A 10,579-nucleotide genomic window follows, 5' to 3' on the forward strand; every position below is an offset into this window, starting at 1 on the left:
GTCTGGGTGGAACCTGGCAGAAGTGCCTAGACAGGGGACTTTCCCTGCTACCCTGCACTAACTTGTTCTATTAATCCTTCTAATTTCGTGTATTCATTTTTACACAGCTGAGCTTGTTCGCTGCATGTCAGTACAAATCATGTTTTGCTCCCTCTCCTCTCAACGTGTTCCTGTCTCTGACAGGGCCTGGCTGCTGCTGCAGTAACTCAGGAGCTCTGTCAGCTGGGCCACGGGGGTGCAAATCTCCTCTTGTCCCCTTGGGGTGCCATCCATGCTTTATTAAGAGTTTGCATCCCTCTTTATCCACAGAAGTGATGGACTAACTGCATTTTCCTTCCTCTCTAGTGGTCTCAGAGGACAATAAATAAATAGATAATATCTAAAAATGTCTAGTAAAGAATGGCTGAAGGAGAATCAACCCATAATTTATCTAGGTTTTCTTAAGACTGAAATTTGTTTTAAAAAATGTATGTTTCAAGTGTCATTTCCCCCTCATTTTCCTGAAGCTATGCCATAAAATAAGTTAGTGATACATAACTGAGATTTTTTTGCACTGAGTATCCCAAACTGTCTCAAAACCCAGGGCATCCACACGCCAGCTTTTGCAAATATAATCTCTAAACTATGTTCAGCTGGGAACCTGACTTGGATGAAATATGTCCTCACTTCTGTGGGGGATTCTTGGAGCTGTGATTTAATTGAGGGCCAAGTTCTTACAAACAAACCCCTGAAGTTTCCCCAAAGCTTCAAAGCCAATAGCTTAAGTCCACCCAAACCAGTGGTGACTCCCTTGGGCTGGCAATGATCAGTTTGTGCTTCATCTGAAGTTAATGGCAGTGAAATCCTCAGAGAAGCTCCTCATTACATGCAAAGCTAAACACACACTTTGCCATTCTTCTGGAAATACAGAAGGACATATTTCTGAAGCCCCAGCAGCACCCTGAGTCTCTGGGGCACACGTGCTGCATCACAGCTGCTCACCCACTGTTTTTCTCCAAAGCCCTCTCTCTTTTGAGGATAAAGGTCAGATGCTCTCTCTGAAAGAGCAGCTCCTCCATATTCTATGTTTCCCCTGCCTAAACACGGGGCCCCATGCACTATATATGGCACATCTTACAAACCCCTCATCAAGGACAGAATTATTCATTTCCTCACGGGCTTTTCAATAGGCTCATCAGGACAGCATCCAAACGCTTCTCAAACACCCACGGATGTTTCCTCGGAGCAATCTGATGAGGATGGGAAAAGATGAGGTCCTGAAGGAGGAAAACTAGGACAAGTCACTGAGATCCTGAGGGATGAAGACTAGGATAAGTCACTGTGAGTTTGATGTGTCCAAGGTGAGAAAGGGGAGACACGTTGTTTTCAGAGCTGAGGTTACTGCTCCAACACCTCCAGGCAGGTGAGGGCCCAGCACCCCAGTGACACAGAGCACTGCAAACCTCCCAGACCTGCACAAAACGAGCTCCATGGCAGAGGCTGGTCCAGGAGTGCAACCCACAGCTTCCTCTGGGAGAGCTGCTTCCCACCTGTGCTGTCCACAGCCTTGTTCACTCAGAGCTTTGTGACCCTGTCAAGGAGAGGAGCCTGGGCCCCATGGCTTTGTCCTCCCAGTTCTCTTGGTAATGCTCTTGGCTGCAGCCCCCTCACTGGGCACTGATGGGATGTGGCTCTGTCCACTCTGAACTTCCCAGTACTGGCTCTCTTTATTCTGGTGGAAGGTACTTTTTCCCAGACTTGTCTGTAATTGTTCTTCATCCCCCAGTTTCCCTAAAAATATTCCTGGGCCCGTATTCCTTGAGAAGCTGCCATTTCTATATAAGAGTCACTGTCTTCACCAAAAGAATTCATCCTGTTTGTCAGTCTCACCTTGCTTCACTCCCTCTCCATCCTTCAAGACTTATGAATGGATGACTTATGAATAAGAAAGGTTTGTTTGGCAAGTTAAACTCCAAGATAACTTCAAACAGAAGGCTATGAATAAACAGAAGACAAAGAACAGGCATTTAGCATTGCAGTTGGATCACTCTCTAATTGCCTTGCCTTTGTCTAGAACTCAGCAGGTCCTGCCCTGCACATCAGAGTGCACATGGCAATGTTTGGGAGATAAATGCAAATACTGAATTTGAAACCTGGTGTTTCATGATCCCCTGCCACATGCCCATGGGGGTGAAGGCTGTCCCTTTTCCCCACATCATATTTTAAGCAAACACTTCCTTCCCATCTGCAGTCTTCTGGCTTTGTAGATCTTGTTTCCAGCACCCCACCTCACACACTGAGTTTCACAGCGCAATTAAACTCCTTTAATTTCCCACTGAATTTCATGAGTACAGTGACCACAGACTTGTTCTCCACACCACTCAGGGCTCCAGTGCTGTGCCCCATCAGGGACTCCTGTCCCAGCTTTCCCAGCTCCTAAGGAGGAGAGTTGCCAGTAGTTCAGTGCTTCTTCCACACCTGCAGGCTGCACATGCTGCACCTTCCAGCACCTTTCCCCTGGGCTGGATTCTGGCACTTCACAGTCTCATGAACCTTGTTCCTTTTGTAGATGGAGCCTGGAGCAGGAATATTTGTTTTCCACTTCCTCAAGAATCCTTTTTCTGAGATTACAACTGAACCTCCCCTACACCATCTCTTTTATTTTTACATGAGCACACATCAGACACAACACCTTAGGATTCTTGATTAGCCTCTTCCTAATTACCTTTACCACAGCACCCATGCACCAGTAAAGTAGGAGCAACCATGGATGTAAATATACTACAGAAGGTTCAACTTTTACCCCTGTAACTCTTATCTCAGTTTCTCCAGGCAGTATTCTCTTTGAAGAGTAAAATGCTCTCTTCTCAGTCTCACTTCTGGTACTCTTATTTAAAACAGAGGAGTCTCACTTTTCTTTTAATTAACAGTAGGTTCCTCAATCACCTTCCCATCTTCATAATAAGATACAGAGCTTCAGTTCTGGACAGGTTTAATGCAACCTCCCTAGGATCCCAAAAAGCCACAGTTCTTTCTAAAAAAAAAAAAAAATATCAGGAGAACTTGAGACATTAAAGAACAAGTTTGACAACAGTTTGATGGTGGAGCCTATCCTGCCTTGAGTCATGGAGAACTAGATGACATCTTAAAGTTTCTTCCACCCCATTGTATTATAAATTTTATTTTATCCAATTAAAGATGATCACAGAACATATTTTCCATTGGCATTTCCCAGCTTTAGAGCATTTACAATCATAAGAATGTTCTTTTAAGGGGAAATTCCTGAGCATATGGGCACCCTTAATGCAATAAAGAGAAGATAAAGTTGTTAGAACACTGTCCTACAATCATTCCATCTGTGACAGGTTTGTTTGAGATGCTGTCAAACACTGCTTGGAACAGGAGGAGAATCACTCAGCCTCTGGACACTGAGGAACCCCACAGGCAGCAACTACACCCTGCTCCCCACACTGTGCCTCGGCAGTGAGGCAGTTAACAAAACATTTTTGTTCATGTGAAAATACAAAGCAGCTGCTTAGTTCTACACTTGGCAGAAGACAGAGCCCCCTCTGCACTCCTTGTCTTCTGCTGCTCTTGGATCATTGCAGGCCTAACCAGCTGTTGCATTCCACATGCCAGTTACACCAGTTACACCAGCAAGGGTAGTGAGAGCTGCATGGCTGTGCAAAAAGGAATGGGAATAATACACCAATGAACCAGAAAGGACAATATTTATATAATAAACATCTTCAGGCACATAATGATCCCTTTGTCGTCAAAATTTGGGAATTGTGCACACGGAAAGTGCACCTAATCCACGGGCTCAGAGGCAGTTAATGTGCTCCCAACGTGGCTGTGCACTGCAGATCTGGCCATCTGCACAGCCCTCCCTGTGCAAGTCCTCACAAAACAGGGGGGGAAATGCACAAACACTTCTGAAAATAAAGTTGTGTGTATGAAATGCCTCATTTTTTCTGTCTGTGAATATGCAGCTTGGGTGATTTTGTTTTCAAGTTTAAAAATAATGTTTTAAACCGAGCACTGAGGGTTTATTACAAAAAAGTTCATGGTAGTTCTGTGCTGGAAAGGGTGTTCAGGTATGAACTGCAGTTTGGTCTTGAGATATGCTGGGCACAGTCACAGGTATCAGCTACAGACTGAGATTCTGAGTCAGAGGCTGACTGATCCTTCAGATGGGACGTGAGCTTACTGAGCTCTGTTTCTGACTCAAATTTAGAGCAAAAATCTATGTGAGTCAAAACAGGCTTAGTGTGAAAACTTTCCTGATACTCAGTCTCTAGGAGTCGATTTCTTGTGTTTGATTTCTTGGATCTCCAGCTTGTAGCAATGTTTGCCAGGAGTGCAAGTCCTCAGTGGCCACCACATGGATTCCCAAGCTTTTTTTTTAAATGCAAGCTAAAAATCTTTAAAACAGGGGAAATACAGCCAAATGTAACACCAACATTAAATGGCATCCAAGCAAATGGTACTTGAAAGGGGAGGGAAAAGATTTTCTTACATTCAAGACTTCTTGAAATTCCTGAATCACTTCTCTCAACAGATTTTTGTTTTAGAAGGAATTATCTGAAACCTTTTCCTTTTGCCATAATAAATTTAAATTATACATACCACAATGATATCATTAGGTCAAATCTAAAGATTCAGAGCATTGCTATTTCATAATTGGACTATTTCCTATCTAAAGAAAAACTATTCCATTTTCAAATTATAAAGTCACTTTCAAATGAAAAACACAGCTTTCTTTATGAAAATGTTGAAAAGTCCTTGCTCAATAATTTCTTTCAAAATTCCTGAGTGTTCATAAAAGGCAGCCCTTCTAAGAGAATTGGGTAGATTTCACTGAAGTAGCAATCATGTATTAAACCAAAGTCCTTGAGCAACAGCAAAATGCTTTATTAAAATAATGAAAAAAGCCTTTTCTTTCCTGTACAGCTCAGGAGGTGAGCTCAGGGAGCATAATGAGGTATGGTGCATGGTTGTCTGCTCTGGTTAATTTGTTATATCCTATAATGCACAGAGGTTGGAAACTCGACTTGCCTTCCAAACAGCTTGCCTAGCACCTTCCTTCTCCCTCCAGCCCAGGACACAGAGCAACCTCACCAGGAATATTCCTGCAGGATCCCTGAGCTCTACTGCTGCTGGCAGTGGCACTGACTGGGGCTCTGGAGCTGCTGCTGGGGGTGCCCCATTGGGGCAGGGTTAGGTGACTGCAGTGAGTGCTGGGTGATGCTCACTGAGAGCTGCTGTTTGCAGGCTGTGGGATAATGGCTACAATAGGTCAGCCATGTCCAAAAAGAACCATTTTCTCTTCATAATGGAGTGAAATGTTACTGTTAGCTGGTGGTGTGTGGGATCTGTGTTAATGGCATCACTAACTGGGGTAGCAATGCAATGATAACGTCAGGCTGCTCATTAAGCATTGTAAAGGTGATTTTGGGATTCAGGTCTGCCTGTGACTGCAGAGATTTGGGGTTCCCCCTAACAAATTGTGCCAGGGGAGATTTAGATTGGATATTCAGGTTGTCAAGCACTGGAAAAGGCTGCCCAAGACAGTAACCATCCCTGAAGGGTTTAAAAGACATGTGGAAGTGGCGCTTAGGAACATGGTTTAGTGGTGACTTGGCAGTGCTGGGGGAAGTGTTGGACTTAATGATCTTAGGGTTCTTCTCCAACCTAAATGATTTTACTGTTCCGTGAATGGCCCTGCACTCACCAGCAGTGGGGTCACTGCAGCAAGAGCTCTTCTGAAGGTTATCCCTCTGAGCAGCTTTCCAATATTACCTTTTAAAGAAATATTCTCATTATTGAGAGCTACATTCAAATCTTTAAACTTGGTTGTGTTTCCTGAAATAGAGGAAATAACCAAGAATCCCTGCTCAGTCAGGGCAGATCTGTTTGAAACCCTTGCTTTACAGTTTGCATGAACACCAGGAGAGCACAGAATCCTCCACTGCTATTTTACAGGGCTGGTTATTCTGTGTAAGTAACCTGCACTTCCACTGGGACTGGAACACAGCTCTCCTTTACACAGGGCTAGTGGTTATTCCAGAATTTATTCCTCCTTGATAGTAGAAACCTCACCCTTTATTCTAAAAATTTGTTTCAAAGAACTGACATTTTCTAACCAAAGGACTTTTAATGACAAAATTCCTGAACAGCTGTAATTATACCCCATGGCTCAGTCTGAGGCATGATCTTGTTCTCCTCTGTGAAGTAGCCATCCAGCATCCCCTCATGTGTCCCTAATCCCCAGGAGCCTGGAGGGAGGAGCACTTGTGAGAAACACAGAAATTTGGGGGGCTCTGAGGTGAGTCCACGCTGCTTCTTTGGCTACTCTGGATAAACTAAACCCCACGCGACTGCTGCTGGAACAAAGCTGGGTGGAAAAATTTTGCAAAAGCAGCTGTGCACAGAGTGGGAAAAGAGACAGACAAAGGATGTCCCCAGCTCACCTGTCCAGCCCCAGCTGTGGGCAGGTGAACAACAGGCTCCTGCTGAGGGCAGCAGCTCCTGGGGCTCAGGCTCCAGGTGCTCCCCAAGATCGGGGAGAGCGAGGGGCCGCGCCTGAGCAGCGATTCCCTGGGACAACCTCCAGCTCTCCCACCAATTTTTAAAACACATCACCAAGCTTTGGAGCTAACGTCCTAAGGAGGATAATTATTATTATTACATGCACATATACATCCATAAAAACCCCCAGGTCCCCTGAGGTTTCTTGGGATTGTCCCAGAAAGAAAACGTTTTCATTGTGTGGGCTGTGATTGGGAACACACGGACCCGCCGCGCCCCGCTCTGGTGCTGATTACAAGGGGAGCAGAGCCCAGGGCAGAGGTTTCTTTAATTCCCTGGGTTTGGAGCCTCAGCAATCGAATTACCTGAGGAGGCTGCAACGTCTCAGGGGTACAATCAGTCATGCAGAGTTTGGGTTAGGCCAGGGTGGGTAATATATACACGCTGGCAGCACTGTGCAGCCACCCAACTGGGGAAAGAGGGATTTCTCTTAATTAATGGTGTGATGTATGACACGTTAGCAGCACAAAGTCTGTAATAAACCCCGATGCCTCCTTCTGCAGCTCGCACAAGATGAAAGCTCACCGGGATACCTGCAGGAATGGGGCATTCAGAAATGCTGGCAGAGCAGCTTGTGGTGAGGGAGCTTTAATAGCTGCACATGGAGCTTTTGATTCCAGAGCCGATTTTAGGCAAAGCTGCCTGGCAGCAGAGGAGTTTCACTTTCAACCTTGCCCAAGGCTGCTACCCAGAGATGAAGATACCAGCGAAGACCACTGAAATCTCAATTTAATTAATTACAGTTCCCAAAAGGACAAGTTGGGAGGTTTGGTTCAGAGGATGTTTACCTGAATCTGAGCTAAAGTATTGGCTTTCCAAATTCCAGTTCCAGTTTGGCACAGGACTGAGACACGGGCTAGATGTAAAGCTCAGATTCACTCAGATTTGCCCAAAGGATGAGGGTACTCAGATTTTCAAAATATATGTTTACATCTAGAATAAATTTGGCCTTTTCCCACACTAAAAGCTGTTTATTTAAACCTCTCATTTTGGTCATGTCTTTTCCATCTTCTATTTCTTAGACTGCTAGGTCAAAAAGTGAATAAATAGGTCAAGTGTTTCATAGAAAATGGAATACAGAGGCAATGTGGCTAGGACTTGGACTCCAGAGCTCTAAATTAAGCATATTAGCAAAGACTGCTATGAATTACTATTTATTCTTATGCTCTTTGATGGTCTTTGCCTTCTTGAAGACCAGTTTTTGGTTTCAACCAAGAAAGGGTAGGAAATGGAAATGTCCCAACTCTTGGCAACTGTGGACATCCCTCAGCTGAGATCCTGGAAGCACAAAAACCTCAGAAAGAGAGAGATGGGGACAATAAAAACAAAATATGAAGAAAGAAATAAAATCAGGGCCCACCAAATTCAGCAGAAAAACCAAGCATGACCCCTATGGCTCAGAGAAGGGACACAGACCCCAGGCTGCAGATGTGACAGGAAATTTCCAACTCACCTAATCACAAAAACAGTTTCAAAAAGTGTTTCAGGACTCTTCTGTAAGAAACTTACAGCATCTTGTGTCACTATATTTAAAAAGGGATGAGAGATGTGTTTGCCCTGAGAGCAGGACCAGGGTGCAGTGTGACAGCTCCAGACCCAGGAGATCTGTGCAGGGCAGGCTGCAAGGAGAGACCCCACAGACAAAGACAGGACCTTGGCCTCATCACACACCACACACCAAACACACACCACAGTCCCTTTGCCTTTCTCCTGTGGCTCTTCATAAAGGTGAGAAACAACAAAAAAGAAAGATTTTGCTCCAGACCTTTTTCTTTATTTCTTTTTTTCTCCTTTTTTTTTTTTTTTTTTTTTTTTTTTTTTTGAGATAGCAATTTAGTGTGGCAAATAAAAGCCCAGCTAATTTTTAAATCAGCATGTAGCCAACTCAGCCACCCAGTAGATCTGTCCTTGGGCAATATTATTGAAGCACACACAATCTATACTAAAGCGATCAGCTTCCCTCAGGCCTGCCAAGGGGATGCGTTAGGCGAGCCCAAAATATGACAGAAGGAAATTTATGTGCAACTTTTACACATAATATCTCATTATGACTCTCCCCAATCTTTCAATTTTAAAAATAAACGGCCTTTGTAATGATTTTACCAGGAGCATGTTGGAAAGGAGATTGAAAAAGAGAGAGGAAAGTGGCTTTGGCCACAGTTATTTCTTTTGCTCTTCTTCTCTCGGGTTTTTCTTTAATTTTCCTGAAGATGTTTCCACTCAATTTAGGAAGAAATGGAATTTCCCCCTCCCTGCCATCACTCTTTTTCTGTTTTGCCCACGTTTTCAAAGAATGGAATGGCTGACATAATGAAGCCTGTGTCAATAGCAAAGTCATTTTGACCAGTTGGTAACTAATGAAAGTTTCCACAACGTGCGAGGCAGCTCACCCAGGGGACGAGGGCTTGGTCCCCTCCCAGGCCAGCAAACTGTCATCCCTTGCCCAGCACACACAGCTGAGAGCTGGGCCCTGCAGCTGGGAGAAACCAGAGCCCAGCTGAGCCAGAGGCAGATGCTGCTCTGCCATGAGGAACATCCACTTTTGGACACTGGAGTGCTGATTGCACAACCCTGTCAGCTGGTGCTGGCAGGATCAAGCCCAAAATGAGATGGAAAAAGGCTAGAATAAATAAGTATGCACAAATAAGAGGGGGGAAAGCCCCAGTGATGATTGATCTGCCATACACAATTACCAGAGCTGAGCTCCAGCACTCGGTTTGATAAAGAAAGGGCAATTCTGTTCCTTCTCCCCTGAGATGCCAATCCTGGCATGGCTTTCTGCTGTTTCATTGTGGGCAGCAGCAGGAATGATCAGCTCATGCTCAGAGCACAGACCACAGCCTGAGAACCCAGGGGAGGAACTTATACCTGAAGTGAGAATCAGTTATGAGCATTTTCGGGAACAGCCTCCTCTGAGTGGGGGTAAGGAAAACAAAGCCAAACTCTCACAGCTTCTGCTGGTAGCACAGTGGGATGTTCCCAGAGTGGGAAGCAGAATCCCTGCCAATGTACACTGACTGGGGCAGAGAGAGTTCCCACTGAGGGCTGATGGGCAAGGGACCATTGTCAGGCAGAGAGAACTGGAGCAAATGTAAAAATATCCCAGTCTGTGCAGAAAAAGGCTTTCACTGCTACACAGGACTGTGCTGTGTTTCCTTTTCATCCCAAATATCTTCTGAGGAGACAACAGGCCCTATGTCTGACTCCTCTCTTCCCCTCTCTGAAGGCCACATGCTGGGACAGGGTCCTGTTTTTAACCATATTTTCCTCATTCATTCATACATGGCTGTTTACTTTTCTCTATGACTGCTTGGTTCTCGTTTTTGATGCACTTATGAGACCAGCAAAAAAGCTGTTGGAACCAAAGATCTGTAAACATCTTCTGGAGGACTCATTATTCCCCTTATCAATCACACCCCCCCCCAGTGTGTCCAGTACTGACAGCTCATCAATATCTGCCCTCCTGGAGTCTGTGGGTGATCCCTTCCCTCAGGTGGCTTTCAGCCACATCTTTGCTCTCAGGGATGAGCTATGAATTATTTGTGTAGTTCTGGACAAACCACAAGAAATATTGAGACTGGGTACTGAAGTAAATAAGAAGAATGTACATATATATATATATATATATATATTCGTAAATGGCCATGACAAAAACAACATCAGAAAACTACAGACAGTAGAAGAAAAGATATATATTTTGGCAAGAAGACTGTGTATTTTCATCATATTTATGATGTATTAGTTCTACATTTAAAGAGATCATTCAGTTCAGGCAGGAAAATTTCACTTTGTTTACTTTCTTTAGGACAGAAAAAGAAGTCAAAAGGCTGATTCTTAGTAGCTTATTCTATATTATCTAGTACAAAGCAACTGGAGGTGAGGACTGAACCAAGATCTCCCCTGGGTGATTTTACAGACTAATGCAGCTCTTTTAACCATCCCAGCACAGCCTGGAAAAAAGGTAATTCATAAAAGGAATCTTTCAACAGAGGGATGAAAGTGGACATGC

Source organism: Prinia subflava, chromosome 8 (genome assembly GCF_021018805.1).
Source record: "Prinia subflava isolate CZ2003 ecotype Zambia chromosome 8, Cam_Psub_1.2, whole genome shotgun sequence".
NCBI lineage: Eukaryota > Metazoa > Chordata > Aves > Passeriformes > Cisticolidae > Prinia > Prinia subflava.